General features: G+C 36.6%; 1 non-coding gene across 1 annotated transcript; it reads left to right on the top strand.

Moving 5' to 3' along the window:
• Positions 1-15,068: 15,068 nt before the first annotated feature.
• On the top strand, positions 15,069-15,176 carry LOC112699955 (small nucleolar RNA R71). The gene has a single exon (XR_003152886.1). It is a non-coding gene; the product is annotated as a small nucleolar RNA R71 (small nucleolar RNA).

Here is a 15,176-nt window from a genome sequence, read left to right on the forward strand (position 1 = left end):
TCCGGCCAGCCTTAGCTTCGCAGGCTGAGTCAGGTGCTAGTTACGCTACTTCCTTGGTTGTCCTTTATTCTTTTGCTTATCTTTATCATGTTCCTATTAGGTTTCTTAGCACGCAAGTAATCCTTTCCTGAGTGTTGCGCTTTTTATTTTGCAATTTTGTTTTACCTGTTTTTCAAGGCTTCTAGTTGAATATCTTTTTCTTTATTATTATTATTATTATTATTATTATATATATATATATTACTATTCTTAGAGGTCGTAATACCTTACTATCTCAGTCTTATGACTTAAGCATAATACTAAGTATGGTAGGTGGTGCACGAAATTGTAAATCACACTTTTCACAACTCGTACAACTAACCAGCAAGTGCACTGGGTCGTCCAAGTAATACCTTACATGAGTAAGGGTCGATCCCACGGAGATTGTCAGTTTGAAGCAATCTATGGTTATCTTGTAAACCTTAGTCAGGAGATTAATAATGAAAAGAGTTTTGTTTGCAAAAAGTAAAAGAACATGAAATGAGCAATACTTGTGATTCAGTAATGAGGAACAGGTTGAGGTTTTGGAGATGCTTTGTCTTCTGAATCTCTGCTTTTCTACTGTTGTCTTCTTCACGCACGCAAGGCTCCTTCCATGGAAAGCTGTATGTAGGTGGATCACCGTTGTCAATGGCTACCATCCATCCTCTCAGTGAAAATGGTCCGCTACGGTTTCCCGCATGGCTAATCATCTGTCGGTTCTCGATCATGTCGGAATAAGATCCATTGATCCTTTTTCACACTGTCACTGCGCCCAACACTCGCGAGTTTGAAGCTCGTCACAGTCACCCCTTCCCAGATCCTACTCGGAATACCACAGACAAGGTTTAGACTTTTTGAATCTCAAGAGTGCTGTCAATTGATTCTAGCTTATACCACAAAGACTTTGGTTTCACGGAATTGAACACTCTGTTGTCAGGAGAGGCAATCAAACTCGTGAACCAGGAACCCAGGAGATACACACTCAATCTAAGGTAGAACAGAGGTGGTTGTCAGGCACGCGTTCATAAGATGAGAATGGTGATGAGTGTCACGGATCATCACATTCATCATGTTGAAGTGCGAATGAATATCTTAGAATAGAAACAAGCGTGATTGAATAGAAAACAGAAATAATTGCATTAATCCATTGAGACACAGCAGAGCTCCTCACCCCCAACCATGGGTTTAGAGACTCATGCCGTAGAAGATACAAACTCAGATGTAAAATGTCATGAGATGCAAAATAAATCTCTAAAAGTAGTTTTTATACTAGACTAGTGACCTAGGGTTACAGAAAATGAGTAAATAAGTGCAGATAGTGCAGAAATCCACTTCCGGGGCCCACTTGGTGAGTGTTTGGGCTGAGCTTTGAAGCTTTCATGTGTAGAGACTTTTCTTGGAGTTAAACGCCAGGTTGCTGCCTGCTTCTGGCGTTTAACTCCAGTTTTTATGCCAGTTCTGGCGTTTAACACCAAAATAGGGTAAAAAGCTGGCATTAAACGCCAGTTTGCGTGATCTCATCTCGGGTAAAGTATGGACTATTATATATTTCTGGAATGCCCTAGATGTCTACTTTCCAACGCAATTGAGAGCGCGCCAATTGGGTATCTGCAGCTCAAGAAAATCCATTTCGAGTGCAGGGAGGTCAGAATCCAACAGCATCTGCAGTTCTTTTTCAGCCTCTGTATCAGATTTTTGCTCAGGTCCCTCAATTTCAGCTAGAAAATGCATAAAATCACAGAAAAACACACAAACTCATAGTAAAGTCCAGAAATGTGATTTTTGCATAAAAACTAATGAAAACATAATAAAAAGTGAATAAAATATACTAAAAACTACCTAAAAATAATGCCAAAAAACGTATAAATTATCCGCTCATCAGTAGGGTATTACACCATACTTTGTTGTTATTTTTCAGATGCGAGTCGTAATCTACTTCGGTGAGATTGCAGATATGGTGACAGAGCAAAGTATGGTTCCTCCTTGGTTTAAATTATTTTACTTTGTTATAGTTACTCTCATATCTTTTTGTGTTTTATCTTTATGGCCTTAGAGGCTTACTTGAGAGATAGGTTGTATAAGCTGTTTTAATTTTAACACTCTGTATATTTCTATTTGTAACTAGTCAGCTTAAACTCCGCAAGATGCGGCTAGTTCTCTATGATTATTATATTCTTATATTTATATATGTTTTATTCTCTTCTACCTATATCATGTATCTTATGCGTTAGCTTCGTGTGAACGTCTCACGCTTTTGTAATTCTGTTTTGAGCTTACTCCTTCATCAGGCTTCTAGATTATATTATTTCCTTCTATATATAAATATGTATAAGCCTTAGGATTGTCGTAACCTCTGATTAACCTTTGGCTTACGGCTAGAGGTAAGGCTTAGGATAATTGGGGTGTTAAGCTGTTCATATCATGCATTCAAAATCACATATAATGCCACCACATTTAAGTAAACAAGACTACTCTTTAATATAAACTCAATTTCTCATGTAATACATCACTTCTTTTCTTCTTCTTTTGATTTTTCAATTTCAGTGAGCAACACATGAGACATCTTTTTCAAACTAAAATGAACAACAGAATTAAACTAGGACCTAGGAATTGAAATTACTAGAGATCATGTAGAAATTCAATTAAAATAGTAGAAGATAGGAATATAACTTAATAAGAATGGAAGGAAATAGGAAGTGAAAAAGCAACTAAACCACCTCAATTATCACGATGGCCATCTCATTCCTCAGGCTGTGCTCCTTCATGAAGATGATTTGCCTCCCTTTGGTGCCATTAAAATAAAAAAAAAACCACAAGTGAAGTGACAACACCAAACTTAAAAGTTTCTTTGTCCTCAAGCAAAGAAAAACTGAAAACAAGGAGGGACATAGAAAGTGCACGGATGAGTAAAAACAAATATTATTACAAAAGAAGAAGAAAATGATAAAAGGACAAGAGAGGTTAAAATTAATTAAAATATATATATATATATATATATTTAGTTATTTATCTATAGTTATTTACTTATTGTTATATATATATATATATATTTATTGAGGGGAAGGAATATTGATCACGGACAGGGGGTATTATATATATATATATATATATATATATATATATATATATATATAAAGGGGTGGGTAAGGACTATATATAAATATATATAAAGGGATGAGGGGGTTTGCAGGTTGGTCAAGGGGAGTGGGGGCATGGATTGGAAGGGAGTGGGGGCACGGATTGGAGGGGTGCGGTGACAAGTTTTGGGAAGGGAATAATTGGAAAAGGGAAAGTAGAATCAGGAGGGGTGTGGGAATATAGTCATGAGATATGCTTCATGATAAGTGGGATTTGGTTTGGAATTAGCGGAGGGTAGTGTAGCTGGCGCCTAACTTTGGGAAACTGGCGCCTAACTTTCCATGCTTCATTCCTTCATGGCGCCTAACTTGAGAGGATGTGGCCCCTAACTTCTTGTGGTTCTCTTTTCTGGGCGGCTTACTTGACAAAAACTGGCGCCTAACTTCCCTTGTAACTCATACCTAGCGCCTAACTTGAGAATAGTGGAGTTAGGCACTAAGCCTCCCGTATACTCCCTATAATGTGTCTTCATGTGGCGCCTAACTTGATGGAGTTAAGGCGCTACCCATCCAGTGAGCAACTCCAAACAGCACGCATGATTGGCGCCTAACTTCACAAAGGTGAAGTTAGGTGCCACCCCTCCCGAAAGCTTTCTTCAATTTGCCATGCATGTGGCGCCTAAGTTGAGAAAGTGAAGTTAGGTGCCACCCTGTCCGCAGCAAACTTCTCCAAGATGTCCGAAACTCTGTTTTAATGTACCTGCTTCAGTTCTAATCACTCTGCATGATCAAAATACACTTAAAATAAAGGAAAAACAATAGAAAATCAAATCAAACTACAGAAATAATAAAAAAACCAAAGTAAAATTCAAACTTAAGGGTATGAAAATATCGGGTTGCCTCTCGACAAGCGCTTTTTTACCGTCACTAGCTTCGGTCAGCTCCTCTAAGGAGGAGGATCATAGGGGTTTAGTTCTTTACCCTTCATTGTGAACTTCTTTCCTGTGCTCTCATGGATCAACTCTATATGCTCAAGAGATAAGATTTTGTTCACTGTATGAGGTAGGATTGGGCATGCAGTGAATACCACATTCATTCCTAGGAAGAAGTCTTCAGTGGGAATCTTTTTGTTTCTCCATCCCCTGGGTATTTTCTTCTTTTTGAGAACCTCCTCCTTGGTGGATGATGCATTTCCGACACCAAACTTAGGTTTGATGTCATAGGGAATTTTGTTGATTGACACCAAAGGAGGTTTGAGTTGTAGATTCTGTTGTGCATCATCAGGGGGTTCTTGAAGGCTTGGATTAGTAAGCTCAGTCTGCATGCACCTCTCTTCTTCACCTGATGAATGTACATCTTCGAGGACATGAAAGACCAGTTGTTCATTATGCACTCTAAGCACTAATTCACCTTCTTCCACATCAATCAGAGCTTTCCCAGTGGCTAGGAATGGCCTTCCTAGAATTACAGAGGCATTCTCATCCTCCTCCGTGTCAAGAATCACAAAATCTTCTGGGAGGAAAAACTTATCCACTTTGACCAAGATATTCTCCGCTAATCCATATGTAGGATTTAGGGATTTGTCTACCATCTGTAATGATATCCTTGTAGATTGTGCCTCTTGGATTTTCAACTTCTTCAACACAGATAAGGGTATTAGATTTATGCTTGCACCCAGATCACATAGGGCTTTCTCAAAGGTAGTGCTCCCAATGTGGAATATGAAAGCTCCCTGTATCTGGTAACTTCCTTGGCAAGTTATTCTGAATTATGGCACTGCATTCCTTAGTCAAGACCACTGTCTCTCTCCCTTTAAAGGCTTCTTCCCTGACAACAACTCCTCCATGAATTTAACATAGAGAGGCATTTTCTCCAAAACCTTAGCAAAAGGAATATTGATTTGTAACTTTCTGAAAACTTTCAAGAACTTTGAAAACTGCTTGTCCTTGGTCTTCTTTTAAAGTCTCTAAGGATATGGCATCTTAGGCTTGCACTCAGGAGCCTTAGGCAATGTCGGATGTGTGTCAAGAGTAATTGGAAAAGGGTTGTCTGTACGCTTAGGAAGGGCGTGTACTACTGTGTCTTTAGTCTGCTCCGGAGCTTCATTTTCAACCAAGTCCTCAGTAACTTGTGCTTCTGTACTTGCCACTTGTCCACTTATCAAGGTGATAGCCTTGCACTCCTCTCTTGGATTTGGAATTGTGTTACCAGAAAGGCTATTAGTAGTCCTCTGATCAATTTTATTAAATTTTGTGGCTAATTAACCTATTTGAATCTCCAAGTTCTTGATTGATGCTCTGGTTTCCTTTATAAAACTCGCCACTAGTGTTTAATGTTCTTCTGTGATTGAGAATTTGCTTGCTGAGGTGGCTGTTGTTAACATGTCTGAAGCAGGTGGTTATTGAAATTATTCTGTTGAAAACTATCCTGAGGATGATTATTAAAATTCTGTGGCCTAATGAGTGTAAATTGAGTGTTGGTAAAGAATTTCACTAATGGAATCTTGTTGTAAGCATAGTTCTAAACCAACAAACAATCTTTCTTCAATCAAACAATTGGTTGTCACAAGTAACAAACCCCTATAAAAGTAACCGAAGTATTCAAATCTCAGGTCATTCTCCCTAGAAATTGCAATAAAGTATTCTTTTTATTGGCTATAAAGTATCTTTGGGGTTTTTGAAATGATGAACATGAAATGTAAATGGCAAAAGAGATAAACTAACAATTAGGAAAGCTCTTGGCAAGGTATGAGAACTAGAAGTCCTATCCTTATTATCATTCTCAATCGTGATGAGAATAGTTCATTGTCTCCACTTAGTTAACCTTTAACTATGAAGAAAAGTCAAGTGGATATAATCAACTTGATTCCACAAGTCCTAGTCAAATCATAATAAAGACTAGCTTTAGTGGCATCAAATTCAATTAGCAACTCTCAATTATCAATCAACAAAAGTGTTGGATAACTCAAGAGTCTCCAATTACTCAACCTAGGCCAAGAGGAGAAAAATATACTCTAACATCCTTCCAAGCATTTTATAAAATACTTGGAAGGCATAAAAGGAAAGCATAGTAGAATGACAACAAGAATGAAATATAATAACTAGTAATTGTAAGGAAATTAACAACAACAATCAATTAAAGCACAATTAACATGAATTATCTCAAATTGCATTAAAAGAAAATAAAAGGAACAAGAGTGTATCAACAACAAAGTAAACAAAATAGAGAAATTGATTACAAAAGAATAAAGGAACAAGATGTAGGAACAAGAAATTAAGAAAGAGGAGTAGATGAGAAGAGAAATTAATTCTAGATCTAAGAAATTCTAAGGAAAAACTACCAAAAGTACCCATGAAGTTTACGAATGCTGACAAAAGTACCCATAAACTAAGGAAATTAATGCTGTACCCATGAAAGATGGATTCTGTATGACAAAAGTATCCAAATCCTAAAATTTTTGTTGATTTTTTAATAAAATTCCCAAAGTACCCCACCCTTACCCCATTCTACCGTCACTCCCTCTCTTCTCACTTCTTCCTCTTTCCTCACTTATCCCTCTCTCAAAAACCCTCACAGAGTCTTCTCCCTTTCACTCTTAAGGTGACTATAACACCTTCATCGCGCGCCTGTGACCCAACCTGAGGAGAATATTGTCGTAGCGCACCTGTTGCAGCCGAGGAGAACCTTATCGTGGCGCGCCTGACCAGTAGAGGAGAATACCATCGTCGCACGCCTGAGAAGAGAGAGGGGTCGTGGTGCTCTTGCATGCAGGAAGAGGGTTCGGTAAAGAGAAATCAAAGAAGAAAGGGAGGTGGCACTGTGGATGGAGGTTTTGCCATTGACGATGTTACAGCCGGCGAAGAAAAGGTCTTTCTTTTTTTTAAACATTTTTTATTTCATTTTTCTTCTTTTTTGATTTAGTTACTACTAAAATGATATTGTTCTATTTTTTTTAAATCTGCTTCTATTTTTTATGAAGGCTGAGATTGATTTACAGAATATCACGTTTTTGGCTACTTCTACTTATGATTTTTGTTGAAATAAATTTCAAAATTGATGAATGGATTTGTTGGTTTTTTATAGTTCATGGCTGTTTCTACTTCTAGTTTTGCTAAATTGAATTGAATTTGGATGAATGAATTTGAAAATTTTTATATGTTGAGTATTTTTTGGTGTTTGATTGATTTGGTTTGGGTATGGATTGTAAACTTATGAGTTATGAGTGAATCGGTTGAGGTCCGATCCTCCACCACCACCACCACCATTGATTTCGGTATGGTTTGTTGTAGGAGTAGTTTCGGACTCCATGGCGAGGGTTGGTGCAGATTGGGTTATGAAAGGTTGAAAATGTGAGTTGTGGTTGAGTGTAGGGTAGTTTAGGAATTTTATTAAAAAATCAACAAAAATTTAGGATTTGGATACTTTTGTCATACGGAATCCATCTTTCATGGGTACATCGTTAATTTTCTTAGTTTATGAGTACTTTTGTCAGTGTTCGTAAACTTCATGGGTACTTTTGATAGTTTTTCCAAATTCTAATCTAAACCTAATCCTAATTCTAGAGAGAAGAGAGAGTTTCTCTCTCTAGAAAACTAACCTAAAGCATCATAAAACTAAAACTAAAACTAATTGGTAAATAACTAGTTCATTCCCCTTCAATCCTTGAGTTCAATAGCATCAGAAATGAGTTGGATTGGGCCCAAAATGCTTCAGAAATCACTAGCCATGAGGTGCCTTTAGTGAGTCACGTGCAGCTTCCCATGCGTATGCATATATCACACGTACGCGTATCTAAATGCCAAGAAACTATGGCAAATTTTATATCATTTTGAAGCCGTGGATGTTAGCTTTTTAACGCAACTGGAACCACTTTATTTGGACCTTTGTAGCTCAAGTTATGATCGATTAAGTGCGAGGAAGTCAGGATTGACAGCTTTGCAATTCCTTCATTTCTTCATGAGTTCTCCATTTTTACATGCTTTTCCTTCGTTCCCTTAATCCAATCTTTGCCTCCTAAACTTGAGATCACTTAACAAACACATCAAGGTATTTAATGAAATCAAGGTGAATTAAATTTAGCTATTTTAAGTCCTAAAAAGCATGTTTTCACTCTTAAGCACAATTAAAGGAGAATTTACAAAACCATGCTATTTTAGTGAATAAATGGGAGAAAAGTTGACAAAATTTTCTATATTCAACACAAGATAAACCCTAAAAATGGGGTTTATCAGCCTCTCCACACTTAAACCATAGCATGTCCTCATGCTAAACTAAGAAGGAAACAAGGGATATGACATTTATTCAATGCAACCTATCTATATGCATCCTATCTAAATGAATGCAACTAAATGCAAAATAATTCTACCTACTTAGTTAAAAGTAAATCAATCTCCAAGACATAGATGCACAAGTAGGGCTAAGATCATATAACGATTCGTGAATCCTACCAATTCAAATATCAAAATGAAGTTCAAGTAGACTTGCAAGAAGAAAGCTCATGAAAGCCGGGAACAAGGAATTGAGCATCGAACTCTCACCGGAAGTGTTTGTACTCTAGTCGCTCGAGTGTATAGGGTTGATCACTCAATTCTCTTCTACTCATGCTTTCCAAGATTTGTTTTTCATCTAACAATCAACAATTATTCAATGTATGCATACATCTATCATGAGGACTTTTTCATAGGTTGTAATGGGGCTAGGGTCAAGGTAGGATGCATATGGTTAAGTGGACTAGAATTTGAATCTTTGATCAACCTAAGCTCCCCACCTAACCTATGGCAACCTATACAATTCTAATATAATACCTAGCTACCCATAATTCCAAATTATTTTTCCACATACTCATGCATTCTCTTTTGATACCACACATATGCATTGATCTTTATTGAGCTTTACCTTGGGGCATTTTTGTCCACTTTTTATTTCTTTTTTTTCTTTTTTTTCTTTTCTTTCTATATTTTTTTCTTTTTATTCATATATATATTTTTTTCTTTTCTTTTTTTTCTTTGTCATTTTTTTTCTTTTTTCTTCTTTTGGTTTTCACAATAAAGTATGTACAAACGTATCAATGCATATGGTTTTACATTTATACATGAGCATGTACCCAATTCCCAAAATTTTCAACAAAATACAAAAACACACCCTTTCATCCCAACCAATGTCCCAAATTTTCCCACACTTGAATGATATACACACTCACTAGCCTAAGCTAATCAAAGATCCAATTAAAGGACATTTATTATTTTTTGCTTTAAGGCTTGTAATGTGTTAAATTAAAGAACAAGTGGGTTAATCATAGGCTCAAAGTTGGCTAACAATGGAAGGTAAAGGGTAGGCTATTTGGGTAAGTGAGCTAAATGGATTGATGGCCTCAATCCTATAAATTCATGTACAAATGGAATAATGGACATAAAGAATCAAACAAATCAAAGATTACAATCATAGAAAGAGAATAATTCACACAAGAATGGAAATAAATGGTTATAAGATGTAACCACACAATTAGGCTCAAAACTCACATGCTTGTGTTCTTAGCTCAAAAACCATGTTCTAAAATAAATTCTTCAAGCAAGTTCAACAAAAGTATTTTTCAAATTGGTAGGGTGCCCTAAAACAATTTTCTTGGAAAAGAAATCATCACCCTAGCCAAGTAGTCCTAACCTAAAAAGGAAGTGGTAAAAATATGTACAAACTCTAACTACCATGCAACCTATCATGTAATGCAACAACTAATCTAACAAAGAAAATCAAGAATTGGTGTTGAAAAAGGAAATTGTTACCCATGGAGATCGGTCGGACAACCTCCCCACACTTGAAGATTACATCGTCCTCGGTGCATGCAAAGAAGAGCAAGGTGGACGGGTTGCTACAATTGATGAGCTTCCTCAAAAGATTATACGGATGACTTATTTGTCACCTCCTTTAGAAGATTTTCCTTTTCTTCTTTTGGTGGGCAACCTAAAAGGAAAGAAAAAGAAAGAAAATTAAGCCTACAACAAAGATATCAAAGCAAATAGAACATAGGCGGGGGCTAATGCCAAATAAGAGTAAGGTTCTCAACTACATGGTAGCTACAACATGTGAGTGAGAAAACAATATAAGCTAAGGCATATCATTAAACTTGATGCAAGAGTAAAGTCAAAGCATGAAGTAAATGCCATGAAGAGCATATTGAGCATCAAGTTCAAACAAGAAAGAGTGGATCATAAAAGACAATATGAGGTCATATCAATGCACAAAGACACAAGAGTCATACAAGATTAAGCATTGATTTAAAAGTTTCATCACCTAACAATATCAAACAAGTCAAGAAGCACCAAAATAATGCAAGAAATTCTCAACAATTGAGTAAGATAATTCAACACCATTATTAAAATAGGAAACTTAAAAAGGAAAAGAAGAACAAGTTATAAGAACACAAGTAAAATGCAAAGAATAAAAGTATGCAAATGCAATAAACAAAAAAAAAAGGAAAGATGAGAAAAAACACTTTTTTTTAGAGAGAGAGGAAAGAATAAAGTAAGAAAGGAAGAGGAGAGAAGAGGAAAGGTAGAGAGAAAGAAGAAGGAAGGAAGAAAGAGAGAAGAAGAAAGAAGAAGAAAAGAGAAAAAAAAAGGGCGCGAGGTAACGCATGCGCATGGATTGCAGCAGGGACAAGCGACGCATAAGTGTCGCCCACGCGTACGCGTGGGTCCAGATTGTGCTATAGGCATACCTCCAACATAATTCTCGCACAACTCTCGGGTTTTTGTACTGAGAATTGCGGAAGTGCAATTGACGCGTACGCGTAGATTGACCCCCTTTTTTTAGGAAACATAGAAAACAGAAACAGAATACTCTCCTAACCTATAAATACTCTAAAGCAACCAAAATTCAAATTTAACAAAAATCTTTAAGTTTTTGAAAAATTTTCAAAGACAAAACAAACAAAACTTGCACTACAAGCAAAATACAATGCAAAAACAACTATTCTAATCAAAACATAAATCTAATAAGCAACCTAGCAATCAAAGCAAAATATGCTAAAGTATAAAAATAAGAAAACTACCTAACAATGGCAACCCAATTCTTTCATTGATTATATCTACAAGAGAATGGGAAGAGTTTACCATGGTGGGGTGTCTCCCACCTAGCACTTTTATTTATTGTCCTTAAGTTTGACCTTTGGTGGGGGCTTTTCTATGGTGGCTTATGCTTGAACTCTTCCTTAAATCCCCACCAATTTTTGCACTTCCAATAGCCTCTGGGATCCTAAATTAAGCTCACAAGACCTTCAAGGGGCTTAAGCAAGTGACAAAACCCCAAAGTTGGTGGTTGTCTATGTATATTCCGGGGTCCCATACTTTGTTTGTCAAACCCATTTCTTCTTGATCTTCATGCTTCCAATTGGGTAACTTGGGTGACAAACTTCTTGAATTCTCCGTAGAACTCCGAATCATCATCCTAATTCAATTGACTTGAGTTCCATTCCTCCTTTGAATCCCAAAGTTTGAGTTTCTACCCACTATGTGCCTTGATTCTTATTGCCAACCAACATCCAACTCTTTTCTACTTTCTAACCCACAAATAGTTCTAAGTTGACCATCCATTTCTAACAATGCATATTGATATGGGCCAAGGAAATTAAAGGATGAGATGATTACCCACTCAATTTATAATTTGGATGGTAACTTAGCAACGGAGATATCCAATGGTCTTGACATTGTAGGCTCCACTTTCCTTGGCTCCTCCTTGATGACTTCCATCTTTTGACAACCTCCTTCAATTTTCTCTTGTTTGCTAACTTCTTGCAACTCTTCATCATTGATCAAGCCATGTGTTGGCGGTTGTGCACCCTCCTCAACATCGGTTTCACATTTAATGGAAGAAGCTTTAACAAGATCATCATTGTTACTTGGTGTAGAGTTGTCTTCAATGATGAAGTTTCCTTTTTGTTCAACCTTTCCTAGGTCTTCTTCAACTTCATCTACTTCAACAATCTCCTTCTCTTCCACTTGTTGCAAAATACACTTCATTTCCTTGTTCTCAAGTTGAGAATCCAAACTCTCCTTCATGCTCCTCTCCTCGATTGATTTCTCACATTCATCATGTGGTTGAAGAGAAGATGCACTAAAGCTTGGAGGATAGAAGGTGCTTTGGTTGTTGGTAGAAGGTAGAGGTATACGGGATATAAGCTCTAGGAGAGTAGAAGCAAAACCGGTGAAGGTGGGTATTAAGTGAGGTTTGAAGCTCCCTTTGCTCTTGAAGAATAATATCAAGTGTATCATCCATGAAAACTTGGTTGGAAGGGTAGAAATGTTGGAGTGGTGGTGGTTTAATGGGTGCTTGGTCATAATTATCACAAGGGTATGTATAGGGAGAATATGGATTAGAATTATGTGGAGGTGGTTGATGGAAATAGGATGTGGATTGAGAATATGGTGGTTGGAATAATGGTGTTTGAGGACTATGTTGAGAGTATGGTGCATGGAATGATGGTGGTTGAGTAGCATAATCATGATAAGAACCATTATATCCATTGGAATGATATGCATTATAGGAGGGATTACCATCATAGTAGCTTGAATGAGGAAGTTGCCATGGTGATTGCTCATACGGATGTGGCTCCCTTCTCAAGAATTCATCTCTCCCATAATGTGAGCCATCATTAAAGTTTTTATCACCTACAAAACGTAGTCATAACCATATCCAAAACCAAAAGGATGAGAATTCATATGGAAAAGGAGAAATCAAAGCAAAAATATCAAAGATGCAAAGAAAAAGTAAACTCCTAATTTACTAGCAAGACATAGAATTAACCCAAAAAGTAAGATATTCACAATATGAACATATTCACAATTGCCAATAACATAACACTATTGCAATTCCCCGGCAACGGCGCCATTTTGATGAGTAAAAATTGAGTGTCGGTAAAGAATTTCACTAATAGAATCTCGTTGTAAGCATAGTTCTAAACCAACAAACAATCTTTCTTCAATCAAACAATTGGTTGTCACAAGTAACAAACCCCTATAAAAGTAACCGAAGTATTCAAACCTCGGGTTGTTCTCCCTAGGAATTGCAATAAAGTGTTATTGTTATTGGTTATGAATTATCTTTGGGGTTTTTGAAATGATAAACAAGAAATGTAAATGGCAAAAGAGATAACTAACAATTAGGAAAGCTCTTGGCAAGGTATGAGAACTAGAAGTCCTATCCTTATTATCATCCTCAATTGTGATGAGAATTGTTCATTGTCTCCACTAATTAACCTCTAACTATGAAGGAAAGTCAAGTGGATATAATCAACTTGATTCCACAAGTCCTAGTCAAATCATAAGAAAGACTAGCTTTAGTGGCATTCAAGTCAATTAGCAACTTTCAATTGTCAATCAAAAAAATAGTTGGATAACTCAAGAGTCTCCAATTACTCAACCTAGGCCAAGAGGGGAAAAATCTACTCTAACATCCTTTCAAGCATTTTATCAAACACTTGAAAGGCATAAAAGGAAAGCATAATAAAATGACAATAAGAATGAAATCTAATAACTACTAATTGCAAGGAAATTAACAACAACAAACAATTAAACCACAATTAACATGAATGACCTCAAATTGCATTAAAAGAAAATAAAAGGAACAAGAGTGTATCAACAACAAAGTAAACAAAATAGAGAAATTGATTACAAAAGAATAAAGGAATAAGATGTAGGAACAAGAAATTAATAAGGAGGAGTAGATGAGAAGAGAAATTAAACCTAGATCTAAGAAATTCTAATCTAAACCTAATCCTAATTCTAGAGAGAAGAGAGAGTTTCTCTCTCTAGAAAACTAACCTAAAGCATCATAAAACTAAAACTAAAACTAATTGGTAACTAACTAGTTCATTCCCCTTCAATCATTGAGTTAAATAGCATCAGAAATGAGTTGGATTGGACCCAAAATGCTTCAGAAATCGCTGGCCACGAGTTGCCTTTAGTGAGTCACGTGCAGCTTCCATGTGTATGCGTACATCACGCGTAAGCATCCTTAAATGCCAGGAAACTATGGCAAATTTTATATTATTTTGAAGCCCTAGATGTCAGCTTTTTAACGTAACTAGAACCGTTTCATTTGGACCTGTGTAGCTCAAGTTATGATAGATTAAGTGCGAAGAGATCAGGATTGACAGCTTTGCAATTCCTTCATTTCTTCATGAGTTCTCCATTTTTACATGCTTTTCCTTCGTTCCCTTAATCCAATATTTGCCTCCTAAACCTGAGATCACTTAACAAACACATCAAGGCATCTAATGGAATCAAGGTGAATTAAATTTAGCTATTTTGAATCCTAAAAAGCATGTTTTCACTCTTAAGTACAATTAAAGGATAATTTACAAAAACATGCTATTTTAGTGCATGAATGGGAGAAAAGTTGACAAAACTCTCTAAATTCAACACAAGATAAAGCCTAAAAATGGGGTTTATCATGGCTTCTGAGGTTGCTCTCTCCACCCAAAATTTGGATAATTTCTCCACCCCTAATTATAGGTCTTAACATATGGATCATTGTTGGGTTTCTAGGAGCATTCCCCATATAGTTGACCTATTCAGAAGGAAATTGAGCATAATCATAATTCTCACCTTGAATGAAGCAATTAGTCATGTCATAAGGAGCCTCTTGAGGGGCATTCTGAGCATTAACAGCTGAAATCTGCATCCCACTCAAGTGTTGACTAAGCATATTAATCTGTTGAGACATAAACCTTGTTTTCAGCAAGAATAGCATCCATGGTCTCCACTTCCAAAATGCCTTTCTTCTGAGGAGTTCCAGAGTTCACAAGATTCTTGTTATAGGAGTAAAGATATTGGTTGTTAGCAACCAATTCAATAAGCTCAATAGTCTCTTAAGGCATTTTCTTCACGTGCAATGAACCACCTACAGAATTATCTAAACATATTTTGGACATTTCATATAAGCCGTCATAAAAGATCTCCATTTGAGTCCATTTAGAAACCATGTCAGGGGGCATTGCCTAGTCAGCAGCTTGTACCTCTCCCAGGCTTCATATAGGGTCTCACCATCCTTTTGCCTGAAGGTCTAAACCTCCACCCTTAGCTT

This window comes from Arachis hypogaea, chromosome 6 (genome assembly GCF_003086295.3).
Source record: "Arachis hypogaea cultivar Tifrunner chromosome 6, arahy.Tifrunner.gnm2.J5K5, whole genome shotgun sequence".
In the NCBI taxonomy this organism is placed as follows: domain Eukaryota; kingdom Viridiplantae; phylum Streptophyta; class Magnoliopsida; order Fabales; family Fabaceae; genus Arachis; species Arachis hypogaea.